The 27,307-nt window shown below is 39.9% G+C and overlaps 1 protein-coding gene and 1 long non-coding RNA gene across 7 annotated transcripts in view; one reads left to right on the top strand and one right to left on the bottom strand.

Annotated features, from left to right (window-relative positions):
• Positions 1 to 15,664, bottom strand: part of PPARG (peroxisome proliferator activated receptor gamma) — a 120,257-nt gene extending 104,593 nt beyond the window's left edge. For 2 of the 5 annotated variants that reach the window (XM_075939637.1, XM_075939639.1), the window contains exon 1: positions 15,536 to 15,655. The gene's annotated coding sequence lies outside the window, so the exon portion shown is untranslated. Of the gene's footprint in view, positions 1 to 6,823; positions 10,162 to 15,535 lie in introns of those variants that run through there. The other 3 variants (XM_075939638.1, XM_075939641.1, XM_075939640.1) reach the window with 2 other exon arrangements.
• A 14-nt stretch (positions 15,665 to 15,678) lies between these two features.
• Positions 15,679 to 27,307, top strand: part of LOC142830983 (uncharacterized) — a 98,210-nt gene continuing 86,581 nt past the window's right edge. For both annotated transcript variants that reach the window (XR_012906563.1, XR_012906562.1), the window contains exon 1: positions 15,679 to 15,844. This is a non-coding gene — a long non-coding RNA (uncharacterized LOC142830983). The remainder of the gene's footprint in view (positions 15,845 to 27,307) is intronic.

Below are 27,307 nucleotides of genomic sequence, written 5' to 3'. Positions count from 1 at the left end.
AACTGAAGAGCCTAAATAAGGGAATATGTCCAGGCTAGATTACAGCAGCATCGGTGCTGTGTGTAAAAGCTATTTCTTATTAAATATACCCTAACCTTACCTCAGACTTTCTTTTTTTTATGTCCCTAGCGACAAGGAGACCTGGTATTTATCTTTGTGCATTAGACAGTTCAAGTTCCAACAGGAGTAATGAAAATGGGACTGGATTTAAAACCGGGGACATTTTTGAGAAAAACAGAACTGACATGAATGCCAAAATATAACAAAAATACTTTTCTTACAGCACTTTCAGCATGTCCTAAACAACAGTGTGCCAAAAATCCCAAAGGAAGCCAGATATAGAAGGGCTTCAAAACCAACAAATTCAACTAAGAATTTTATACTTGAAGAAACTGATCCTAACCAAATGTCTATACATTTAAAGATCCCCCCCCTTATTTATCCTTTTCTTTAACTAGCACCACAGGGGATAATTAAGACTTAAAATTCAGGCTCTTTAAAATAACCATGCTCTCACAATCCTCCTGGGACACGTTGATTTCCCTCCCTAATTCTCTCTTGGTTTCCCCAGCTCTCTTTCTTTACTGGACCTCCACAGTATACTGGCCTTAGATCCCAAGGATCCTGTCTTAATCCACCACAGCAAAAAGCATTTAATCAAAATATTCGGAACCCAAATAGCCCTTTATTTTAGATTAAAATACTGTAAATATTCCATAATACATTGGGCACAGGACATGTTACAGCCTTGCAAAATTCTCAAAACTATCCTGTGCATTTTTTTCTTCTGGGATGTTTTTGCTTGTAAATATCAGCAGAACACACTGTTTATGACAACATTTTGATTATTTTTTAAAACAAGGCTGACAAACCACTCTGAACAATTTCTTAGTCTTCATTTGATCTCTCACCTACTTAGAATTGGCATGCTGGTGACCTAAAAGTGAATGGAAAGACGTGCTCATGATTTTCACCACCACAGTATTACATCATTAATGAGGAAATAGTGAAAGACGTATGAGTCAGTGTTCTAATGTGACTTACGTAATATTTTTTTCTACTGAAAACTGCATTCCTAAGCAAAACCAGAAACCATTTGAAAAAATGACAGCTATTATGGTAAAACAGGATATATTTCAAGAAGTGAAAGGAGATTGGTGATATACAAAAGTGTAAACAGTGATAGACACAGCATGTACAGGGAACACTGAAATTGTACTACAGAAATTTACTTGTGTGTTATATAAATAAATATATAAATTCTGAAATACCTGTGAATGTTTTTGCTATAATGATAGATTAGAATTTTTTTATTGCTTCTGTGTGAGGTTCTTTACTACAAAAAGTTTTCTGAAGTTGATGTCTACAAAAATGGATGCTTTTTAATGGAATTAAGAGATTTGGCACTATTGTTCTGTTCAGGCTTCCTAGAGTACAAAATTTTGCCAATTAGTAGTAAAAGTAACCTTGTTGCTGATGTGGGTAATTACTTATTTCTTACAAAAGTAATAAACTTGTTAATTTTTTTTAAAAAATTGCTGGTGTGCCATGATAGACTATGGATACCATAAGATATGTCATGATGTGATATGACAGTTCTATTCTAATCTTAATATAATCCAAACCATTACAATAATTCCCTTGTTAGTAGTCATCTCCTTTTTATACATTAGACTATTATAGGTAATAATATATTCAGGATTGAATGAATATAGTTCACATTTGCCACTCGCTAACAAACTACAGGCAGTCCCCGGGTTACGTACAAGATAGGGACTGTAGGTTTGTTCTTAAGTTGAATTTGTATGTAAGTCGGAACTGGTATATATCGTAGGGGAAACTCTAGCCAAACATTTCTCCAGAGCTCAGTTTTATTATCCCACACCTCACTTCCCTCAGTCCTTTATTCTCAAGCTGAGGTGTCTGCTGAGAAAAGCCGCTCCGCGTCTCCCTGGTCTGCTGGGGGGGCGCTAGCTTCGCGTCTCCCTGGTCTGCTGGGGGAAAGCAGCTAGTGCAGGGTTGCCTCACCCCGTTTGTAAGTAGGGATCCGATGTAAGTCAGATCCATGTAACCCCGGGGACTGCCTGTAGTAAAATTAGCATATCTGATCATGAGGCAGGCCCAAAGAACAAATCTTTGACTTCTATAGTATATTCTCAGGAAACTATGTAGAAACATTTTGGGTTTTTCATTCATGGTGCCACTGAATTTTTGTTCTGATCACAAATATCACTAACCAGATGAGTGCAATTGGCAAGCTTATATTATAAGAGATTTAAGATGGTAAAAGCAATGGTATTGCATAAGACTGAGGTGGACTGGAAGAAATAATCAGAAGCACACATGCAATTTGTTTGTACCTTTAAAACTTGTCTCTCTCTTTCATGAGTAGCAACATTCATATAAAACAACCGGGAACAACTAATTAAGCTTTCATAAGTGTTTTGTAAGTTTTACTTTTGCACTGGTAATAGTACTGTTAGCACTAATAAGGACAAATTCTTTTAGAAGTCTCTGAGGGGTAGCCATGTTAGTCTGTAACTAAAAAAACGTAAACAATGGTCCTGTAGCACCTTAAGGTACGTCTACACAGCAGGGCTAAACTCGAAATAAGCTACGCAACTTGAGCTACAAAATACCTTATTTCAAATTTTGGGCACATCTACTGAGCACTTACTTCAAAACAGAACACTCTTCCTCAGACTTCCCTTACTCCTCATCCAATGAGATTTACAGAAATCAGAGTAAGAAGCCTGTTATTTTGACTTTACTTCAAAATAACGGACTTGCTGTGTAGATATACAATATGTTATTTTGGAATAACATCTGTTATTCTGAAATAATAGTGCTGTGTAGATGTACCGTCAGAGACTCACAACTAACTATTTATATATTTTTGTTAGTCTCTCAGTTACAGGACCATTGCTTTTTTAAAGTTTTTTAAAATACTTTTAAGGAAATCATTACAGAAAACAAAATGAAATATCCTGAAAACTGCAAAAGGACACCAAACTTTAGTAACTCCCTCCCATTTTATTGCCACTTATTCTGAAGTTACAAATCATTGCCCTGCTGTAATATTCATCTTCAAACATACTCTACAGTTAATTATGACAACTCCTGCTTTCTTAGGCCTCATCTACAGTTACAATTTCACCAACATGTCATTATCAGTTAGGAGTCTGGAAAAAAAATATCACACCCTAAATCAACATAGCCATTCTGGCAAAAACCTAGGTAGATGCAGTTATACTGGCAAAACAATCTTTGAGAGTTCATTTCATTTGTCATCTCAAAAGCCAAGATCAGTGCTCATGGCTGGCAGTTCTGAAAACGAAAGCATATTACTTGAAATGAACACAAGAACTTATGTTTCCGTACTTTTCAATACTGTTATAAGCAAGCTTTAAAGACAAACATATAAAAACATGGCAAAAATGGGCAGGCACAACATATTACAAAACATATTGGCACTGTTTACATTGGACAAATAAGAGACATTTAAAGCATAAGGCACTGAAACATACTTTACTAAATATATATTCCTGAAATCCTCATCACAAATATATATCATAACATATCACTGGTTTGGATCCTCATTATCCATCAAAGAGCTGGCACTCCAGCCTACTACTTCCTCAGAATTTCCCATGTTTGGGCTTCAATAAAATGCAAATCCCCAAATTCATTTTCCGCAGATTTCCAGTTGATGGAAATGCAGATAAATGCACCTACAAATTAGATCAATCGCTCAGGGCTGTGAAAAATGTTGTGTCATAGTTAATGTGGCACATATTTAAATTGATCATACCACCTTTCTAGATGCAGTTAGATGGACAGAAGAATTCTTCTGTTGACAAAGCTATTACCTCTTGAGGGAGTTGTGGCACCTTTATTAATAGAAATATCCCTCCTGTTGATGTAAGTTGTAAGTACACTTAGAAGTCAATTTATAAAATATATTCTATAGAATAAGAATAAGTACAAGCTCTAAGTAAAATGTATTCAAGATTAAAGAATAAGCACTTCAATTTTATTTACTATGAACACCAAAAATGACAGTTCCCAAAAGCTATCATAGGGAATTATGCACCTTATGAGCAGTAATAAATAGAAGTGGCTGCACTTTCTCCAAGCTGTCCAACTAGATAGTACACAATGCTCTAGCCCTTAACCAGTAAAACCTGTCTTTCTGACCACTCCACTAAAAGATCCTACTCTAAGTGTTAAAGCCTGTAATTAACATTATTCTTTTAAACTCACTTTTTTTTTTTTTTTTTTTTTGAGTAACAAAGTTATTCTTTTGGTATTCTGACATCAATTTTAAACTATCATGGTTGAGAATTTCTACCACAGGGCCATAAAAATATCCCAGCTAACAAATACTGAAAATGAGTTCAAATGCATAATTGATCACTATATTTCTATAAAAGTGGATCAAACTTCTGCATTGCTGCCAAATCTGTAATATAAAAATAATTATGCCCCACTTCATATACACATTTCATTTTGTTTAATATTATGTTAGAATCCTTTTTTACTCTTACTTGATATTTTGGGATTTACAAGGGTTTGGAAAACACTGCACTATTGCACTGAGAATTACTATGTTATTTTTTTAGTATATTTTCAAACTGAAGATCAAATGGTGTGCACTTCTTAAACACAAATGTTGAGAATGTAAATCTCAATAACATACTAAGGGAAAACTGTTAAAACAGTAGCAGAATAACATTTCACGAGCTGCTATAGTATTTACACAAGTGGTAACTAATATGTTCAGAAAGTATGCATAAATACACAAATAATGTACTGTGCACCTGAAATAAAACACTATGCTGTGAAATAAAATGCTATTTTATGGATTACAGTGTAATTGCATGCCATATAAAGTAGTTTAAGAGCAGATTATAATTTTCATCGGGGATATTTTAAGCAAAATATGAGGTTCCTTGCAAAATCATTAAACTGGATCATTCAGCTGAAAGGTACAAGACTCAGTATGCAACCTTCCTCTCTATCCCCACCTGCTTCAGATGACTATTCTATGACAGCTGTAAGAGTTCATTCTCCTAAAGGAAAAGAAATAATGTGTCCAGAACTGTGGTGTTTTGAGGGAGAAATTAAGGGAATATAAAATAGAGGTTTCCAGTTAAACAAGAATGGGTGCCATAGTGGAGGGACTCTGTAATGTGTCTCAGTCAGATGCATGATAAAGAGGAAAGACATCCTAATTCCACATGGGGTGCACACTGTTATCACAAAAGAGTTATAGAACTGAATGAAAAAACTAATTCTCCTCCCTGTGCAACACTGTAGCATAAGCAAAAAACATTACACTCATTAGAGGTTGTGAAGTCTGTATGACTTAAGTTTGATTTGAATAAGTAGCATAAATTAATCTCACCTGCAAAACCTGTATAAAATTGTTTACACTTTGCTTAAAACCAAAACCCAGCTATACTGAACTAACTATATTAGCTCTAGAACATAATATAGAAAAATGTATCACTGTTTCACTGACATTTCTGTAACAATGTAAAGTAAAACCTCTTGATGTCCTTGATATATCAAGTATTCATGTTTATCTAGCCCACTGAGGGTTCTATCTGGCAGTCTCTGTAAACTCAAAATTCCCAGTGGATTCAAATGAAGTTTTAGAAACACATGAAATGCTGGACAGAATCTTTAGAAATTTTTACTGCCTAGATATTTTTAGGGTGAAATCCTGTCCCTCCAATGTCAATGGCAAAGTCTCCACAGACTTCAATGAGGCTAAGATGTCATCCTTAGATTTTGTGTGTGTGTCTCATAGTGCAACTCTCACCAGTATTTTCTTGTGGTGATATGTATTATATTATGTATATGATTTGCTGCTTGGAATGCCAGCATACGAGCATCTTAATAATGATTTTATATAGGATTTCCAACATCACCCACTATTGGTCTAATTCTACATCCATGGAAGTTAATCTTCTTTCCTATATATTTTAGAAATGTGCGCCTGTCTGTCCATCTGTTCAAGAACTCCTCCTAATCTATAAGAACTAATACCACAAAATTTGGTATGCAGCTTCCTCTTATCATAACTTAAAGCAAGGTAAGGGTTTGGTTATGCCAAGACAATAGGATGTGCCTGGAATTTGATTGTTCCTCATAAAATGGAAAGGGAGGGGTCTGGTAGGAAGGAGTTATACTGTAGAATGACCACAGGAGACAGCAAAGGGCCAGAGATGGGGACTGGGACAGCTATACCCCCATTGGGATAGCAGGGGGCAGAGGTAACAAAAGGGACAGCTGTACTATATATTTGAGAGAGTTTGTTTGTGCATCGCTCTATGGCTACATCTACACTGGCATGATCCTGCGCAAGAACTCTTTTGCGGAAGAGTTCTTGTGCAAAAACTCTTCCAGATGAGAGCATCTACATGGGCATGTGCATTTGTGCAAGAGATGTGCTTTTGCGCAAGAGCATCAATGCCAGTGTAGACGCTCTCTTGCGCAAGAAAGCACTGATGGCCATTTTAACCATAGGGCTTTCTTGAGCAAGAAATTCATGTTGCCTGTCTACACTGGCCTCTTGCACAAGAACAGTTGCACAAAAGGGCTTATTCCTGAGCGGGAGCATCAGAGTTCTTGTACAAGCAGCACTGATTTCATATATTAGAATGTCAGTTTAGTTGCACAAGAACTCATGGCCAGTGTAGACAGGCAGCAAGTTTTTGCGCAAAAGCAATCACTTTTGCACAAGATCGCACTAATGTAGACACAGCCTATATGTGTCTATCTGCAGTTACCACAGCTATGGACAGGCACTTCTTACCTGGTCCCAAGCTGCTGTAGAGAGAGAGGGCTGGAGTTGTCTCCTCTTTCCCTGGGGATTCTACATACTGAACCCCTCACCTCCAGCCCCACCATAGAGCAAAGAAAAACAAAAATTATGTGAGTTAAGGCATACAGAAAAGAGAGAATCACCAAGCAGGACTGCCCCAGCACTGATTGTCCCATCCCCAAAGCGCCCTTTAGAGGGGACAGGAGACGTGAAGCTCACCCTCCATGTTGGAGGGAAACATTGCTGGCTGTTTCTCTTCATCAGGGAGAGAGGGGAAAGTGCATAGTTTGCTGCATTCCTCACTCTGGCTGGGAAGCTCAGAGGGCAAACAAACCTGGACCTGCCCCAGCTGGGGGGGACACACCCTTTCCTGGCTGAGCCTGCTGGAGCTGTGTCAGAAATGGAAAGATGCTGCTCACCTGGCCCCAAGCTCCTGTAGTGAGAGAGGGTTGGAGTAGTCTCTCCTTGTGGCAGCCTACATAGTGAATCCCTCAATCCCAGACCCACCCAGAACAATCACTTAAATGAAGCAAGTACATTTTCTTCCAAAAACCAAAAATTAACTAAGGACTTGAGCAATGCCAAATAAATCCTCTAGTTTGTTATATTACTCAGTGGGAGCAAAGTTAGGTGAACTCTGAGAACTTTTGAAAATCACATTTGTCCAGGAGTCAGATGAGCGGCTCATGAAAATTACAAAATGCTTCTGTGTGAACTGGTGTGTAGCTGATATTTATCATTGGCCAGACAGAAGAAGAAAGAAGGGAAGAGAGTGCAAGGAGCTTCCTCTCTCAAAACACTGCTGGGAAGCAATGCCACTGGTCCACAACAGCCGCAACACTAGCCTCTCCAAAAGAAGGCGGCAGGGTAAGGATGAAGGAAGACTTCACATTCTGTCCACCCTCTGCTCTAGCAAGCGGAACTGACCATATGTTCTGAAGTGGGTTTTGCCCACAAAAGTTCATGATGCTATATATATTTTTCTTAGTCTCTAAGGTGCCACAGAACTACTCACTGATTTCATACGTACTGAGGAAGGCACACGGCCCCACATACTTTTCTCAGGGGCTCTTTTCTGAGAGTTACCACAAATCCCTTCTGGGAGCTCCTGCTCCGGCCCATGCCTTCCATATTCTCTTGAAGAATGGACAATATTTATTTATATCATGTGATGTGCTCTGAGATTTAAACTGCAATTTATCCCAATGAATTCTGACCCCCTACTTAGGTTTTATTAAAGTTCAATACTTTTTTTTAAACTAAACTGTAAGACGCCATTAATTACAAAAAGTCTGAAATATTCCAATGCTATTTTATTCCTTAAAAATTTCTCCAGATTTCAGAATCATGTGGTTGCTTTACAGGTTTGAAAAGAAACTGGCCCACTATTCTCTCAGTGTATTACTATTGCTATTACATTAAATCATTACTTATTTAGTGTTACTAATACAAATGATAATGAAAAGTTTATACATGCACCATTTCTACATATGATGAAATCAAGAGGATATTATTCCATGACACTGAAATAATATGTACATTCTGTTGTCTAGCTATATATACATAGTGTCAATGAATGTGTATGTATTAATATAAACAAAGCAATGTATGCACTTGTCCCTGAACATACATATACATGGGTACTTAAGCTCTTTTTTAAAAATTGCTAATTATCAACCAGAAAAGTAACAAGTTAGTCCAGCTACATGGGACTTTGGGATTCACAGACTTGAATTCATAGACTTTGTCCTGAATGTGCAAACTGCATGGCATGCAAGTGATGTGCTTAGTCATGAGCAAAGGGGGTGGCTTATGCATGTATACAAAGCATCACCTGTTAGCTGATTCCAGAAATTCATTAACTGGATTCTGAGGTAGCTGTTTATCTTCCCTTTTTAAACAGCAGTTATTTTGCTATTATAGCCAATGCCAGTGAAACGAACATACAACCAAACAAAAGTAAATATGCTATGCATGGAAAGAATAATCTGTAAGAAGTCAAGGTTTCTGCTTAATGAGTAACAAATAATTAAGAATAATAATAAATATGTAGTTCACTTTCAAGAACTTGAATTTGGAGAAAGATATAATTGTTTTGTTTGGTTCTTTTAATGGGCGTAGGAATCAGTTAATAGCTGGAATGTGGAACATACTGGTAAAGGGGAGATAAAGATTATGAGTCCAATCCTTCAGTCCTGACTTCCATGAAAGCTTTGCACATGAAAAAGCTGCAAACCAGGCCTTAAATGCAGGTAATTTAAAAAATAAGAATGACCATATAGGATCCCTCTAGCCCAATATCCTGTCTTTCAACAGTGGCCAATGCCAGGTGCCCCAGAAAGAATGAACACAACAGGTAATCATCAAATGATTGACCTCTGGCTTTCGCCCATTCCCAGCTTCTGACAAACAGAGGCTAGGGTACCATTCCTGCACCTCCTGGCTAATAGCCATTGATGGACCTATCCTCCATGAATTTATCTAGATCTATTTTGAACCCTGTTAAATTTCTGGCCTTCATAACACCTTCTGGCAAGGAGTTCCACAGGTTGAGTGTGTGTTGCCTGAAGAAATACTTCCTTTCGTTTTACACTTTGCTACTATTAATTTCATTTGGTGACCTCTAGTTCTTATGTTATGGGAACAAGTAAATAACATGCTGAAAAGTTCCAGTCTTATAAACCATTTCTCATATGGCAGCTGTTCCATACCCCAGTCATTTTTGTTGCCCTTTTCTGAAATGTATCCAATGCCAAAATAGGAATGTCAACATGTAGACGACATGATTAACCAATAAGACTGCTTATTGGTTAATCCTGTTGACTACATGCATCCAACCCTTGCAGAGGCAGCAGGGGGGAGGCGGGAGCCAGTTTCCAGCTCGAACTCCCTGTGGACAGAGGCTACTGTCAAAGAGCAATCTCCCCTGTGCTGCTGCTTCCTCCTAGTAGTAGCTGCTGCCTGTCCCCCTGCTACCTCTGGCTCCCCCTGCCGCTCCATGCTGCTGCCTCTGTAGCAGAGGGTAATAGAATCATAAAATCCTAGGGCTGGGAGAGACCTCAGGAGGTCATCGAGTCCAGCCCCCTGCCCAAGGTAGGACCAACCTTAACTAAATCAACCCAGTCAGGGCTTTGTCAAGCTGGGATTTAAAAACCTCTAGGGATGGAGATTCCACCACCTCCCTAGGTAACCCATTCCAGTACTTCATTACCTTCCTAGTGAAAGTTTTTCCTAATATCCAACCTAGACCTTCCCCACTGTAACTTGAGACCAATGTTCCTTGTTCTGTCATCTGTCACTACTGAAAACAGCTTCTCTCCATCCTCTTTGGAACTTCCCTTCAGGAAATTGAAGGCTGCTATCAAATCTCCCGCCCCCCCCCCCCCCGCTCTTCTCTTCTGTCAATTAAATAAGTACAAATCGCTCAGCCTCTTGTTGTAGATCATGTGTTCTGTCCAAGCTCCCCACCTTGTGCTACTTCCTCTGTACCAAAGCCAGCAGCACAGGGCATCAGAGGGAGCCGGTTTAAAAACCAGTTCTCCACGCAGACTGGCTCCCCTAGCGAATCAGCTCCTGCATGCCAACTTGTGCTGCTGCCTCTGATAAAAGCAGCAGCATGAAGTGGCAGGGAGCTCCCTAGGAGGTGGGCCAGGAGTGCACTGGCTGCCAGCAGACTATTGAATAGTCATGTAACTACTTAATTTTGATGTAGTTACATGACTATTTAATTACACACTATCTAACATCCCTCTGCCAAAATATCTTTTTTGAGATGAGGAGACCACATCTGCACGCAATATTGAAGATCTGGACATACTACAGATTTATATAGAGGCAATAAGATATTCTCCTTTTTAATAAATCCTAACATTCTGTTTGCTTTTTTGACTGCCACTGCAGATTGAGTGGATGTTTTCAGAGAATTATCCACAATGATTCCAAGATCTCTCGAGTGATAACAGCTAATTTAGTCCCCATCATTTTATATGTATAGTTGGAATTATGTTTTCCAATATGCATTACTTTTCATTTATCAGCATTAAAATTCATCTGCAATTTTGTTGCCCAGTCACCTAGTTTTGTAAGATCATTTTGAACTTCTTCACAGTCTGCTTTGGACTATTAACTATTTTGAGCAATTTTGTATCATCTGCAAATTTTGCCACCTCACTGTTTCTGCCTTTTTCCAGACCATTTATGAATATATTCAATAGGATTGACCTCTGCAGGACACCACTAGTTAACCTCTCTCCAATCTGAAAACTGACCATTTATTCCTGCCTATGGTTTCCTAATTTTTAGCCAGTTATCAGTCCACGAGAAAACTTTCCCTTTTATTCCATGACAGCTTTACTTTGCTTAAGAGCCTTTGGCAAAGGACTTTGTCAAAGGCTTTCTGGAAATCTAAGTACGCTATATCCACTGGATCCCTCTCGTCCACATCCCTGTTGACCCGCTCAAGAATTCTAGAAATTTCTGTTCTTAATACTACAGGTTGAACATCTCTTGTCTAGAACCCTCAGGATATAACTGATTCCAAACGAGTCAATATTGTCTAGCAGCATTACCAATACTTCCACTGCTTACCGGGCTGTTAGAGGACGTCTATATGGTAAATTAGAGCTAAATAACAGCACAGACCACTGAGAGCTAAGACCGGTGGCTATAAACAAACTTTATGGGACTGTGAGAAACTTGGCCATACCCATGAAAAGTAGACATCCAGCTAACTAAAATCATTCCGGTCCTCAGCCCTAGAGAATTCTTACTGAAATGGAAGCTCAGCAATTCTCTAAATTGCTTGTGCATTCTCCCTTCCAACTGCCTGAAAGTGGACCACATCCCTCTCCACCCACCTTCATTCCTTCTGAAGACACTTGTGCAGCCAATTGCACAAATCTCATAGATGCCCATATTATTATTTGCACCTGATTAGGTGTGCAACTGGTATAAGGGTCAGGTATGCTTCATATTTAGAAATAGCAATTAAAAACCCAATCAGTTAAAAGAAAAAGAAAAGGCATCTCTCTCAGTACAGGAATTAATATGAGTTCCCTGTTACTGTGATTTTTGCTAATGTTGATCCAAATCCTGAGGTTCTTAATCAATTTTCATTCAGTCTCCAAAACTCTCATTGAAGCCAAAGGGATTTTTTTTCCTAGTGAAAATTGAGTGAGGCCCTCAGGAATTGTCCTGTTAATAGGAAGCACATGCATGAATTCCCTTAATGATATTTCTGGGTGTGTAGTTATATAGAACCAATCACAACACTGATTTTCTACTACTTTCCTTTTTTTTAAATAAACAGAAAATTAATTGAAACATTAAAAACAGTTGCAATAAAATAAATGAAGAATAAGAACCTACTGTTAAAGAAAAAATATCAGCATAACAACTAAAGATTTTATCAGAATTCATCATTATGTATAGTATTACATTGGGGAACAATCTGCTTTTAATAAGCCTACTATTGACTTACTTTAAATAATAAATTAGTGGGAATATCATAACAAGACAGCAAATTAAACTACTTGAAAAGAAAAGGTATCCATGTCGCCGCAACCAACTGGTTTGAAGAATCCTATAAGTATTTGCTAAGATTTTAATCCAGTTAATTTAGACAGTGCTCAGATGCTTTTTGTTTTGCTTTCCATTAGCACAGAAAGATATGTGGCAATAGTAAATGTAAACAAGTATTGGAGAATTTTCATAGAAGGTGAATTTTAAATTCACAGTCCTGAGTAGCTGCACTAGAAACCTGTATCACAACAGGGAATAGAAAGAAAACTTTGCGATCTATGTATAAAAAATAATTTAAGTCACTCAAGTTTCAAATACCAAATACCCAAAGCTAACTAATGACAACTGAGTTACAGAATAAGAAATAGCCAGTAAAATAATTCTGAATTTTTCGAATAGCTAATACACCTGAAAAAAATCAAAAGGTGCTTCCAGACAAATTTCCAGTGACTAGTTTGCCTATCTTTGTACAAAACAATTTTGCTTCTACTTTTACACTATTTATTGATTGACTGATTAAACTGTTGGTTAAAACGATTCTAGTACTGACTATATAGAATACATTTATACTGAGATCAACTGAATTGGGCCTGAATTTAGGAACTGATCTATAGAAACTGAAAGAAAAGTCAAGTAGAAAAAACTTAGATTCAGAAGCTATGTCAATATCGGTATCATAACGCAAAAGTTAAAAACTGAAGCCGAAATATTGATCAATGTTACCATCTTATAGGCTTTTTGTTGTGGCGTCTGACTATATTAAATACTTAACAGGGAGGAAGAGAATATTTTTTCATAGAAAGTATATCTAATGACAAACTTTTCATGCTACACTAACATCTGACACAGCATAACATACCTTTCAGATCAAGTATTATTTATCAAGGAATGGATGCTTTCTTCTAGAGCTACTCACAGGAATATATAAAAATGTAAACCAATAATGCAATATTTTAATAAACTGATGTCTAAGAAGATTTAAATCTGAAAGTAGCTCCTATTAGAATACCTATCCACAGTTATTTTGATGTTTACCTGCTAATCTGAACATCTAGGTCTGACCATTTTATCAAATACCTCCCCCAACTGACAACATTCTAATTTACTTTGCACAGAATTTTTTAAAAGTGATTCTTCATTGTCTCATACTTACATTTCTGCTAATTTTTCACACTAATCTCCAGTAGGTTAGAGGGCATAAAAATGTTCACTATAACTATGCACAAGATATTCTAATATCAATAAGGGAACAATAGACATGACTAGTTTGAAAAGGTAGACTGGAACTACAAGTTATACAAGTTCCAGTGTACCCCAGGGGCCACACTGGGTCCTCTTCTTCTAACAAGTAATGCATTATTATCATCTTTAAAAAGTTACTCTATGCATATTATTATGCGTAGGTAGACTGTAGGGGGAAATATATTTTTGAACATTGGTTCATATTTCCGACAAACATTAATGTAACATTCCAGACAAACAACTCTTTTGGAGATGTAGAGAGTAGGCCACAAACAAAATGTATCAATCCACATTCTCTGTTTAAATATCTGGGCAATTATAATTGATCTTTTTAATTTAACTTAAATGTATCAAGACTATTAAATAATAAGTCCAAAGGTAAGTAACAATTGATCATTTCTTTATAACTTCCTATGCTTACCTCCAAATGGCTACACATAGATATCTGTCTAATTTCATGATATAATGTTATAATAAAATACTATCACAGCACTGTATCATGTGCATATACTGCCTTGAAGTTATAACACTACAAGAACTTGCAGTTCCCAGCTATAGAATACCGTGGAGAGAAATGACACCAGGAGGATTACAAAATACTGCAAGCCTGGGGGATGCCACCCATACATAATATATTTCAACATAATATCTCTGCTGTGGCATGACTAAACACAGGACTTCCTGACTCTTCTTGATTGAGAAGTCAAAGAGAAAATGATGCTTTTCATTCATTATCAGGTAAGTAAAGTGAGTAACACTCCCCAGCTATTTCCCCTCTCCACATACTGTAACAAGGGAAATAGCCACCTGCAAATATCACAATGTACCAGAGGCTCACAGTTTATTGTTTATATACCTCAATATCACACATATAGCAATAATGGACGTATGTCTCTGTGTGCATTCCCACATCCTCATACAGCACTCATTTACCCTGTCCCTCTGCCTATCCCCAATACACTTTATTAGAGACGTAACAGTATAGTCAATTCACTCATCAACCAATAAGCAAAATCTTATTGGTTAATGCTATAGACTACACACACTCCCACCAGTAAATTTTTTAGCAGGCTGGCCTCCGGGATCAACCCCCGCTGCAGCTCAGCATTTAAAGTGTATTAGGATCCAGGCGGGCAGGCAGGCCAGCTCAGTTCTGGGGTGACAGGCAGCTCTTCCATTAGGGGAGCTAGTTTTTAAACTGAAACGCCTCACAATCGATCTCCCGCCTGGCACCCCGCGTACAGAGACAGCAGCGCGGACTGCAGGGGGCTCCTCGGGAGTGGAGCCGGAACATACTGGCTGCTGGCCCCATCCCCGGGGAACTATAGAATAGTAGAGTATCTGCTAAGAATTCATGAGGTTAATCAACTGTTCAATTAACTGATATTTACCATCCCCACCCTTTATATTGCCTGCATGAGACTCAGCCCCCACCAGTATAATCCACCTCTTCATCACACAGCACCCAAGACCAACCTATGCTCCTAACTCCACAGGCCACCCAAAGGTAAAGCCTTGTGTGTATCTCACTGCCCCCTGATGCCCCCAAGGTCGCAGCTCCCCCTGGGGCTTGCATGCACCAAGTTCTTTATTCCTCCCCAAGCCCCTTTGGGAGCAGCGCCCTGGCCAGCGAGAGCCCCCCCGTGGGCACTAGCCCCATCCTCCCTCACTCATCCCGTGCCGCCATGCCCGCACTCCATGAAGCCCCCCCCCTTCATCAAGCCGCCCCACCAAAGAGCCCCCTGCCTCCAGCCCCAAATATCCCCCGGAGCACAGCCCTGCTTCCTGCGCCAAGGGATATGTCCCTCTCCCCACCCCCACAGCCCCAGCCGCCCCCGGGGTACACCCCTGTCCACCTCCACTCCAAAGAGACCCCCCCCGTCTGCTGCACTCCCCCCTCCCTGCCCGCAGAGAGCACCCCGCAGCCGCGCGCGCACTGACCTGGCGCTGTCAAGCCTCGGCAGGAGAAACTGTTCCCTTCTAGTGGGATAAACTCCCCCGCCCGGCCCGTCCTCCCGACGGGCGCCGCCTCCCTGCTCGGCAGGCGCCGCCTCCACGCCCTGCTGCTGGCCCTCCCCGAGCCTCGGGCCGCGCTGCCCTGCCCTGGCTGGGGGCCTCCTGCGCGAGCGGCAGCGTGGGCCGTTGGTTCCCGGCGCTGGAGCCTTGGCGGGAAAGGGGACCCTGAGGGGGACGGTGGAGAAGGGCCGGGGGCCAGGGCGCAGAAAGGCGTGTGGCACGAAGAGAGCTGGGGTATGTGGCATTAGGGAGTGTGTGGGATGCGTGGCTTCTCTTTCCTCTCACCCATCGCCACAGTCCGGCGAGTCCTGCCCATGCAGCCTCGAGAATCTCAGTGAAATTACAGATGTGTAGTGGAAGAGAGATTTTGGCCCCTACGGCCTTTGAAAGCTGAACTCTGCGGGTCTTTTCTTAAGTGTAACGGCGGCTGTGTCTAGACGACAGGGTTTTGTGGCTGAAAGTGGGCTTTTGGCGACAAAGCTATACCTGCTTCTACGCTACCGCTCTGTTCTATCGACAGGAAGGGTGTGTCTAGACTACCGAGTTTTGTCGACAGAAGTGGACTTTTGTCGACAAAACTATACCAGCGTCTACACTACCGCTGTGTTCTGTCGACATAACATTGACAGAACTCAGCAGTTTTGTCGACACTGGTAAACCTCATTTTACGAGGCATAACACCTTCTGTCGACAGAAGGTGTTATTGCCTGTAACATTGCGTCCAGACTACGGAGTTCTGTCGACAAAGCAGCTTGCTTTGTCGACAGAACTCAATGTGTCTGGACGCTCTTTGTCGACGGAAGTTTTGTCGACAGTATCTGTCGACAAAACTTCCGTCGACAAAACGCGGTAGTCTAGACGTACCCTAAGTGAACAGAACGCGGCAGTTTTGTCGACGGCGGTAAAACTCATTCTACGAGGAATCATGCCTTTTTTCGATAGCACTCTGTGGAAAAAAAGGCACTATTGCAGGCAAACTGCTTTTTTGAAAGAGAGTATCTAGACTCTTTCGAAAAAGTGGCTTGCTTTGTTGACAGTACAGGTTGTAGTCTAAATGCTCTTTTTCGACAGTATCTGTCGACAAAGCCTCTGTCGAAAAAGGCGTGCAGTCTAGATGTACCCTCAATGCAGGATTTCTAGCTGCCCAATCAGTAGTCGCTTTCCCTTTCCCTTTCCAGTTTTCTGTCCCGCATGGAGTTTCTCTTTTTGTCACCTCAGGGCATGCAATGTTCTTACAATGGGATTAGAGAGTTCCCTGAAAATGTTCATAGTAATAGTGAAGTTGTATATCCCTTCCTCCTTTTTATTTCATTTTACAAGGGTCCTTTTCCCACAGCATTGCAGAAGAAGAATGGTCCCAGAGCCAGAGATGTAGGGCTTCCTTCAAGAGGCTCCAGAGAGCAAGTTCAAACAGGCAGCATAATACCTCTTTCCAGTCCACCTTCTCTACTGCTTTTGGCAAGCAGATGGAAAAGAAAGTCATAAGCTATACTTTTAGAGAGTCATACTGTAATTCAAAATGCCCCCAGGATACAATAGTTTCTCTCTGAATACTCTTGATCTCTTGGACATCATTAGGAGATTCCAGACAATCCTCCAACATGTCTCATAGTTCTTAGTCATGAAACGTCTTAAAAGGAAATTCTACATTTGTTTTATTATTTGTACACCTAAAGCAATTGATAGGTTAGAGTTAAATACACCAATGTACCTAACCTATCTGTAGACAGTAGCATGGCCAAGAGCTTTTTGTTTATTGGCACAGTCTGTCTATCAGTAGAGGATTGAAGCAGTGTGTTAAAAATGCAAGAATTATCTATCTGCATAGGTTTGAAGTAGTTATTAATTTAGTCCTTGACACATCAGAGAGCTATTGCCAGCACATGCTCGGATATTTTTTGGACAATTAGTTTAGAAATCCATTGTGTAGCAATATTTTACCTCATTCTGCTGTAGTTTTCCCTATGTATATTATAACTTTTAAATGCTGCATTAATTCCAAATGGTTTCAATAAAGGGTCAGAGGCCTTTGTGCTAGGCGCTATAGATATAACACCTAGACCCGTTTCTGCACCAGAAAATTTACAATCTAGGATGATGATAAACAGAATAAACAGACATACGTGGAAAGAGTAGGGATGGATGTAACAGTACAATGGGTACATTTTGTGTGAATTAGTCTCTGTGGTTCTATAGTCAAATCATAAACAAAATAATGGCTTATGCTCATTTTTTCAGATTTGTACTCACAAAGGAGGCAATGTGTGACACAAAAGTTCCATTCCTGCCTCTGACATTACCTTGCTGTGTGACTTTATCTAAATCATACTGGGCACATTTTCAGAGTAACTCAACTACTATTTAGGCACCTAAATGAAATGGCCAGATTTTTTTTAAATGCTCTGCCCCCAGCAGTTCCAATGCTTCTTTGCCTGATGTGTCACCAGCAGAATTAAACATTTTCTCAGTGGGAGCTACTGAGCTGCGCACTTCTGAAAATCTGGATATTTCATTTAGCCCAGTAGTTCTTAAACTGTACGTTAGAATCCCATTTCAGTGGGGTCAGATTACAGGCCCTCTTCCTGGAGCTGAAACCCTCGGACTTTGGCTCCTTACCTGGGGTGGAAAGGATTGGGCAGGCTCATGCTTCAGTCCCCCCTCCTGATGTTGTGTAGTAATTTTTGTTGTCAGAAAAGGGTCATGATACAATGAAGTTTGAGATCCCCTGATTTACCCCAAATAGTTGAACTCTCTTGAAAATCTGAGGATTAACATATGTGTTATTTTTTAATTTGTACACACAAACTTGTAGCCCAGCCAAATTTGGTTGGCATTTATGAACATATAATTAGGACCTTTAACTATGTGTATAAGGCCCTAAGAAATACACAACCAACTCAGAAAAACAACAAACTTCAGGTTTAGTTCAACTGCATGACTAAATGGCAGTATATCCAACTCCTGTTCAGACTGGTTTTAGAGAAATCAATCCACCTGAACGCTCAGAATATTCAGTTACAAGTATTACCGTCATTAGAACATACTCATCCTTTGTATAAGAACTTTTAAAACTCAGGAGTGCTTATTACCATTGGCCTATGTTCTCAGGACAGGACATTATCACCTGGTAAATACAGGGAGCAGGGTTTTTTCCTAAAAGCATGTAGTTTCATGGATTCATAGATTTTTAAGGTGACAAAGGACCAATAGATAAAGACCTACTCTACAACCTAAGCCATAGAATTTCACCTACTTACTGCTATATTGAGCTCAATAACTTAATGTTTGACTAAATATTGATTCAGAAAGATATCTAGTCTTGATTTCAAGACCTCAAGGGATGAAGAGTACTCCAGTTCCTTGGGTAGTTTGTTGCAATGGTTACTCACCCTCATTATACAAAACAACTTTATTTCTAATTTGTATTTATCTGGCTTGGTTTACCAACACAAGCTTGGTTTTTTACTTGTGCCAGTTGGTAACTGTATAGGCCAGCTATTTCCTATTGGGAGATTACAGTGATTTACCTAATGCTTTACGTGCACATTTTGTATAATTGTTAATGTTTTATAGTAAGAATGTAATGATCATGGACTAGTCATTTCATCTCTCAGTCTGTTACCCCTTTATCTTTTTTCAGTTTTGTCTAGATTGTAATTTTTTGGTGGCAGAGACAGTCTCATATTAAGTGTATGTAAATATTGGGGTTTGTAGATACAACTGTAATATAAATAAGAGTTAGTGCTGTGCTAGCATCAAGAAGACAGATGGTCATACTGTTAAAGCAGTGATACTTGGCCGAGGCTTGTGAATTGCAAGTATCTCTTCAATGTGTTTCCTGTGGTTCTTTGCAGCAGGTGATATTAACACCATGTGATTTAGTTAATAACCTAAGATATTAACCAATCAAGATGCTTTTACTATGTTATTAATCAGTTAAATTATCAGCTTGCACTAAGTTATAACTTATTTGTTTTGAGAATTATAAGTATACTACAATAGGAAATAAAACAATAAATTCACACAATTTTCATTCTTTTGGGTAATGTTGATCACTAATTTTGTTCCTGAACCACTGAGATCTGAGTATCACTCATTTTAAAGCATGGGACTGGATGCTGAGAGATGTGGGTTCTATTTCTAGTTGTGCTACGTTTTCCTGTGGGTAATTTGGTAAGTCAATTAACTTTGTCTGATTTTCCTTACCTATCAAATGCAGCTAATGGTTCTATAATGGATGAGGTCAAACGCATTCTACAAATACTCAGATATACTATGATGGACGTTCATATGCAATTACAAGGTATTATAATGAAAGGGCCAGTACAGTGATAGTCCTTCTTTAGACTCAATGTAATTTTGTGTTCATTCCAAGCAACTTAGATTCACAATGTTTGACTCAGAGTTTCTAAAGGGATTTTGTTTGCAGATTCAAAATAACTTGTTTTTAAGGAAAATAAAGCTCTGATAATGGTTGCAAAAGATTTAATTTTTTTCACTCACTGTTTTGGAGTACTGCTTTGAAGTCTCTTGGTGCTCCCATTTCCTGTAACCTTTGTCTTGTTTTATAGTTTTTATACATTATTATGATAGAATTAATGAGAAATACTAGTTTAAAATCCTTACTTTTGCATATTTTACTCTAATCTCCGATGCGCCCTAGGATGTAAAAAATACTGTAGTCCAGCTAAATGGCAATTCTACAAATGTACCTGTAACTTACAAATCACAGTTAAAGTGTTGAAATTGAGATGGCACACACTATGGCATGAAGGATTATGTTTTGCAGCATTTCAATTATTGTGCCATGGCTCCCAGGCTGGTATATCACAACTGCACTTTATAGTATACTGGGAGAAACTACTGTTGAGTTTTTAAAACACTAAAAATACTGACAATGAAATATTTGTCTTTGTTATTCTGCTTAAAGAGAGTGTGGAGGTTGTGGTGAAATCACCACCTCAAGTTACCTTTTTAGTTAATTTTTTAGAGCTTTTAGGTCAATCACATTTTTGTATACAAAAAAAGTTCTCTAATCTCTCCATTTGTTTACACATTGAGGTGAATACATTTTAAAACTACGTTTTAATATTTTAGTTTATAATTATTTTCTACATAATTATAAGTACTAAAATGTAATTATTACACAGTCATAGCAAATGTAACTATTCATTGTCATTTACAGGATTGGGCCACAAAGTACAAGGTTTGGTTGACTTCAATGTAAATGTACACAGATGCTAAGCCCTTAGATTCATGAAGGCCTCAGATTTCTGAGTCAATTTCCATTGTTCACTCTTTTGTGGTTGAATATTCAACAAAGGCAGATTGAAATTTGTTTTACTGTAGTACAAGAAATTGAAATTTGGTTAAGTCATCCTATCTGAAATAGATGTTGGGTCAAATTCTTGTCTAACTCACACAAATAGAGCCCTGCAAATCCATTGAGATCCGTGGCTCATTTTTGCAGACACGGATATGAATTTTAGGTTTAGAACAATGCAAATTTGTAGATATCCACACTATATCTGCATCCATGGATGTGAATGTGGATATCCGCAGATTATTTTTACACCAATTTGGTATCCACGCAGAGCTATACGTACAAGAGTTCCATTAACTTCTTGACTGTCCATATGGATTGGCTCTCTGTGGATCATATAATAAAAAATCTTTTTAAAATATATGTCATAAGCACCTTTACTAAAAATAAATGTTAGCCAGATTTCAGTCTCCACTAGCCACCAGGAATACTAAATAACTTTAATAGTGACTCAAGGGCTATTTTAAGAGAAAAATATTACAATAATTTTCAGGAAATAACCTTTTTGTTCCAAAACAGATGTCATTGAACACCATTATAGCTACAACAATTAAAATTATCTTTGGTAACTTTTAGTATTTGGCATTGCGCCATTATTGTTCAGTTAAATATTTTTCAAGTACGTTAGGACTTCTGCCCGCTGTTTGCTTGCAACCTCACCTCATCAGTCCAGAAGCTACTTTTCACTTTTGTGACGTGAAAATTTTTCTTATGGATGGGCCTATGCGATATCCTAAATAAAGACAAATGCAAGGTCCAAGAATTTTATTATAACTGCACCAGAAAGTCTACAGCTCAGGCTATATTTCTTAAGGTGGAGTGGTAAATGACAAAAAATAGCTGAAAATACTAACCAACATTTAAAGGGCATTAGAAAACATTTATAGACTTCCTGATGAGTTCAAATAGCTGGTTGCATCAGAAATGGAGGGAAAATAATATTGAAACAGGAATAAAACAAAAAGCAGCCAAAAACTTGAACTACCAGTTAGAATTCAATACTCACTGCTAAGAAATTACTTGTTACTTATAAAAAGTTGAATTTATGCAAAAATGATTGTTTGGCGAGATATTGCTGCTGGGCTCTAGAACTTTAATCCCCATCAAATGCTAATTGTAAGTTCATCACGACAGGGATCTGGATTTTACGCTTGTCTGTAATACACTTACCATGCTGTTGCTTTTTCACATAAATAGTAATATTAGTCCTTCAAAAAGCCAGAACTATCCTAATTTCAAACACATATTATTATTATTTATAATAGTATTATTATTTATTATTGACATTCAGGTAGTGCATATGAGCCCCACTAATAGACAGGAATACCGCTATGTTAGGTCCTGTATGAATACTGAGCAATAAGATGGTATTTGCCAGTTGCTGGCTGGTGCTTAAAGGGAAAAGGCCAGCCCATAGGCATAAGAACTGTCATACTGGTAAGGTCCATTTTTCTCAGTATACAGTCTTCTTACTGTGGCCATTGTCATGTGCTTCAAAGATAATTAACAAAATGGATCAAGTGATCCATTTTCTGTTGCCCATTCCCAGCTTCTGGCAGAGAGAGGATGGGGACACCAACCCTGTCCATCCTGGCTGATAGCTATTGATCAGGGGTGGGCAATAAAATGGTGGTGGTTTGCCAGGATTAGCCCCTGGTGGGCCATCGCTGCTATATTTACCTATGCCTCTGCAGGTACTGGCAATTGCAGCTCCTGTTGTCTGTGGATCGCCATTTCTGGCTAATGGGAGCTGTGGGAAGCAGCACGGACTGGGACACTGCTTTCCACAGGTCTCATTGGCTGGGAACTGCGATCCACAACCAACAGGAGCTGCAATTGCCCATACCTGTAAATATAGTAGTAGTGGCCTGTCAAGGGCTAACACTGGTGGGTGGATCCAGCCCATGGGCCAGTATTTGCCCACCCCCCTACTATTAATGGACCTATCCTGTATGAATGTATCTATTCGTTTTTGAACCCTGTTATAGTCTTGGCCTTCACATCCTCCTCGCAAGGAGTTCCACAGGATAACTGTGTGTTGTGTGAAGAAGTTTTCTTTTGTTTGTTTTAAACTTGATGCCTATTAATTTCATTTGGTGACCTCTAGTGCTTGTGTTCATGAGAAGGAGAGGCAATAGCACAGGAGAGAGGGCAGGTGGCTTCACATGAGCCAAAACATGCCAGTTTTCTGCATATACTGGCTCCCACCTGCCCCCCCTCACTCTCCACACTGATGCTTCTCTACTAGAGGCAGCAGTGTGGGAGTGAGGGGTTACATCCGCTCTCTCTGTTGTTTAATATTTCTACTTGTATCACCATACTCATGTGATTTTTCTTTTGGTTTGATTCATTCACTGACTTAGATCCCAAGGTTCACAAACCTTATTTTAAGTCTGCATTCCTCACTAATGAGAATATCTCCCTTCATTTTTTTTAAGCTAGTGGTTTTTTTCTGACATCCACCGTACTGTATTTTCCATCTGTGCCAGTTTGCTTCTCTAGTATGCTCTGCATGAATGTCAAGATGACTTAACCTTTGGGGACAGACAATGATCTTTATTCTCCAGGTAAGTAGGAGTAAGTTAGGTGTGGTTCTAATTAGAACAAGATAAACTGTACTATAGGAGCTTGACAGTATCTTTGTCTATTAAAAGTGGAAACAAATCTTAAATTCAGCTCTCTCTGATTGCATAGTGCTTCATTTTGTATGGTTCATAAGGATCATCTAACAATCTTGTTTCTACAAGAAATACACAAATATATAAAAAGCTTGTCTTTTCAAACTGATCTCTGTTAGTCCCATAGAAAACTCTTCTCTAGCTTGAATATTATTGATTTATTGCTACCTTTGGTTTGTTGGCATTTTACTGTTTTTTTTCCCCTATCCCAGTTTTCTTCCTAGCATGCAAATCCTTAAACTCAGATAATAACTACTGAACTAGTGTGGCATCTTTTCTTTTATATACTTCCATAGACTTATGTTCTCTCTCGGCTCCATACGGTCTTTGGGAGGAACCACTTTCAGTGCACCAACCTTCGTTGGGGGATCCACTCTCGGGCTACATCTAAACTGCACCTGTCTTGCACAAAAGCTTATGCAAATGAAGCATGGATTAACATATTGCCACGCTTCATTTTCATAATTAATTAGGGGCCGCTTTTGTGCAAGAGGCTTTTGTGCAAGAAAGAGCTAGATGGATCCTTTTTGCACAAAAAACCCCTCTTGAGCAAGAGCCATTCTTCCTGAAAAAATGAGGAAGAATGCCTTTTGCGCAAAAGCAGCCCCTAATTAATCATGCAAATGAAGCATGGCAATATGCTAACCTGTGCTTCATTTGCATAAGCTTTTGTGCAATACAGGTGCAGTATAGACATAGCCTCATTCGGGGGTTAAGCCACAGGACCCTCTGCCTGATGGAACCACACCTTTGAGTCTCTAACATACCTGTCACTCACCATGGGGACTCCACTCCCAGGGTATGTCTACACTTGCACCGTAGTTCGAACTAGGGATGCAAATGTAGGCATTAGAAATAGTCAATGAAGTGTGGATTTAAATATCCCGCGCTTCATTAGCATGATCTCACCAGCTGTTGATGGGAGTAACGTGCCGGCGAGATCATGCTAATGAAGCACGGGCTATTTAAATCCCCGCCTCACTGACTATTTGTAATTAGGGGCCGCTAATATTTGCATCCCTAGTTCAAACTAGAGTGCAAGTGTAGCCATACCCTCAGGGAATAATGCAACCCTGATCTCTAGACCAGAGTGACTCATAGCCAGTGTGAAACAGATTTATTCAGCTTCTGAATGTAGCACAGGAAATTCTCTGGGCCCTCAAACATAGCATCCAGCAGCACAGTACATCTAGGTCTGTCCTGCATTCAGGGGGGTTCTGGCTACTCTCTCTCTCCCCAGTCCAGCCAAGGCACCAAAAGCTCTTCCTCTGTCATTTTGTTTTCTGTTCCAAGTAAAGTGGTTGCTGGGACTCCACTCTTCTCTCATTTGTTCCCCTCTGGCTGGAACTAGTTGGTCCTCTCTCCTAAGCCCTGCCACTAGCCAGCTAAGCTGGGGTAGCCCTCTTAGTCACCAGGACACCAGTTATTAGAATATCCCATCATCCAGGGTGCTAGGTGAGGTTCTGGCTGCTAAGTGAGGTCACTCCTGGTCCTATACAACAACAGACCCTCTTGTTAAACGCAACACACAGAATTGCAGCATACACACACAATTCACAGAAAACACTACAAAAATCTCCTCTTCATCACAAATACATTTTATTTTCCCCATATTTAATTTGAAATATGGCCCTAGACCAGGAGTTGACAACCTTTCAGAAGTGGCGTGCCCTAGTGTACCCTCCTGCCCTGGGCTGCAGGGGGAGGCCGCACAGCTCCTTTGTCCCACCTCCGTGGAGCCTGGGGGAAGATAGGGTGGATAAGGTAGCATGTGTGTTGTTATGGGGAGGAGAGCAGCAGTGTGCACGTGCTTCCCTGCAAGCCAGATCCAGTGTGGAGCCTTAGGGCTCCCCTTTTCCCTCATAGGAAGCTGGCGCTGGCTCCAATCTTGTGGAGGGCGTGATGCTGGATCACCAGCATGGGCTCCCTGTTGCAGGTTGGGGAGAGCGAGGGAGAACCCATTCATTGCATGTGCCACTGAAAATCACCTTGCGTGCCACTTCTGGTACATGAGCCACTTTATGGCATGTGTACCGTATGTTGCTGACCTCTGCCCTAGACCCTCATTTGAAGCAGAGAGTTATGCTAGCCTCAAGTTTTCAGGAATCTTTCCTAAGTGAAACAAGTCCCAATATTGTCCTGGCATCTGTTTTGCTTAATTGACTTTTGCGCTTCTTGACAACAAGGGTTCAGATAAGCAAGGGTTCTCAAATTTCATTTTACTGTGAACCCTTCTCCCAACAAAAATTGCTACATGACCCCAGGAAGAGGGACTGAAGCTTGAGCCTGCCCAAGTCCTGCTATCCCAGGAATGGGGGGAAACCTGAGCACTGCTGCCTCTGGTGGTAAAAAGTTAAAGCTGAAGCTCATAGGCTGAAGCCATCCTGTAACTGGAGCCCCGTTGCCCCTGACACAAGCCCTCTGACTTCCATTTCAGCTCTGACTAGTGGGGTTTGAGCTTTGGCCCTGGGCCCAAGGAAATCTAAGCCAGTCCTGACTACCCATTAAACTCAGATTTGAGAACCTATCAACCTATCTATGCCCCAATACTAAACATACTCTCTAAAATTGGTGTGAGAAGGAAGAGAATGGCCTCTGGGTTCTAAATATCTAGGCTTTTAAAAACACTGATTTACATGTTTGCTTTTATTAAAAAAGACAGCCACATTCCTTGGTGCATTCACAGCAAAGCACAACAGGTCAAATCCTGCTCTGTCATGTGCACACGTGATTGCATTGGAAGTTGTGTGGGTGACTAAGGGCAGAATTTGGGTCAATTCATGCAGTGCCTTAATTATCTCTCCCTTTTATAACACAAGGTCCAAAAAAAAATAAATTAGGCCCTTAGGAACCCTCAATAAACTGGCGTTATGATGATGAAACAAGAAAAGAGGAAATACATTAAATCATAGTACATTAATAGAATGGAAGTGTACATGAAAGTGCTTAGTCACAAGTTTCCCATATTGGTGAGTAGTATTGTAGGTTTTCCTGACCCCACTGTTGCACTAAATAGCGTGGAAAAGATAAGCAGGAGGAATGAAGCATTGCCTTCATTCATTCTGTGCACTGGAATGAAAGGGAATTAGAAGAATTTTTTGTTCTGCATGTCATGCATCTTGCAACAGTGATTGCAGAAAGTCAGAATATACCTTTAATAGATATTGGAGGCATTAGCCAAAGGTGGTTTTATTTTACCTCTCTAGATTCTACCTACAGTTTCAGTTAGACACAGATTCTGTCTTCACTTCCTGGCCTACATTGTTGCTGTCTGCCATCAAAGCAGGGGTCACAATTTACCACAAATCTTAGCTAAGAAAACAAAAGAAAGCCTTCCTTCTTTGAGGGTCTTTCACTCAAAGTTTCAACTTATTGCTTAGGGTTCAACAAAAAGAAGAAACCTCTGTTATCAGAATCTTGACCCATGAAACCTTCCAGAGCCTGTGGGTTGACCATTCAAAAATTGAACAGAAACAACATGCTATATATAGAACCAGGGTGGAGAATCTAATGCCCAGGGGCCAGATGTACCCCCCCCCCCTTCACTTGCCTTGATCTGGCCCCCAAGGCTCAGGGCTCCTCCTCCAACATTCGGGAGCCTGCACTGGCACTCCAGTCCCCCGAACGGCCTCTCCACAGGGCTGGAGCACACAAAATCTACCAGCCTTTTGGCTCTGGTGTGCAAGGGGAATGCGG

The sequence above is a fragment of the Pelodiscus sinensis genome, chromosome 11 (assembly GCF_049634645.1).
Source record: "Pelodiscus sinensis isolate JC-2024 chromosome 11, ASM4963464v1, whole genome shotgun sequence".
NCBI classification, from domain to species: Eukaryota; Metazoa; Chordata; order Testudines; family Trionychidae; genus Pelodiscus; species Pelodiscus sinensis.
This window is presented reverse-complemented; position numbering and strand designations above follow the sequence as displayed.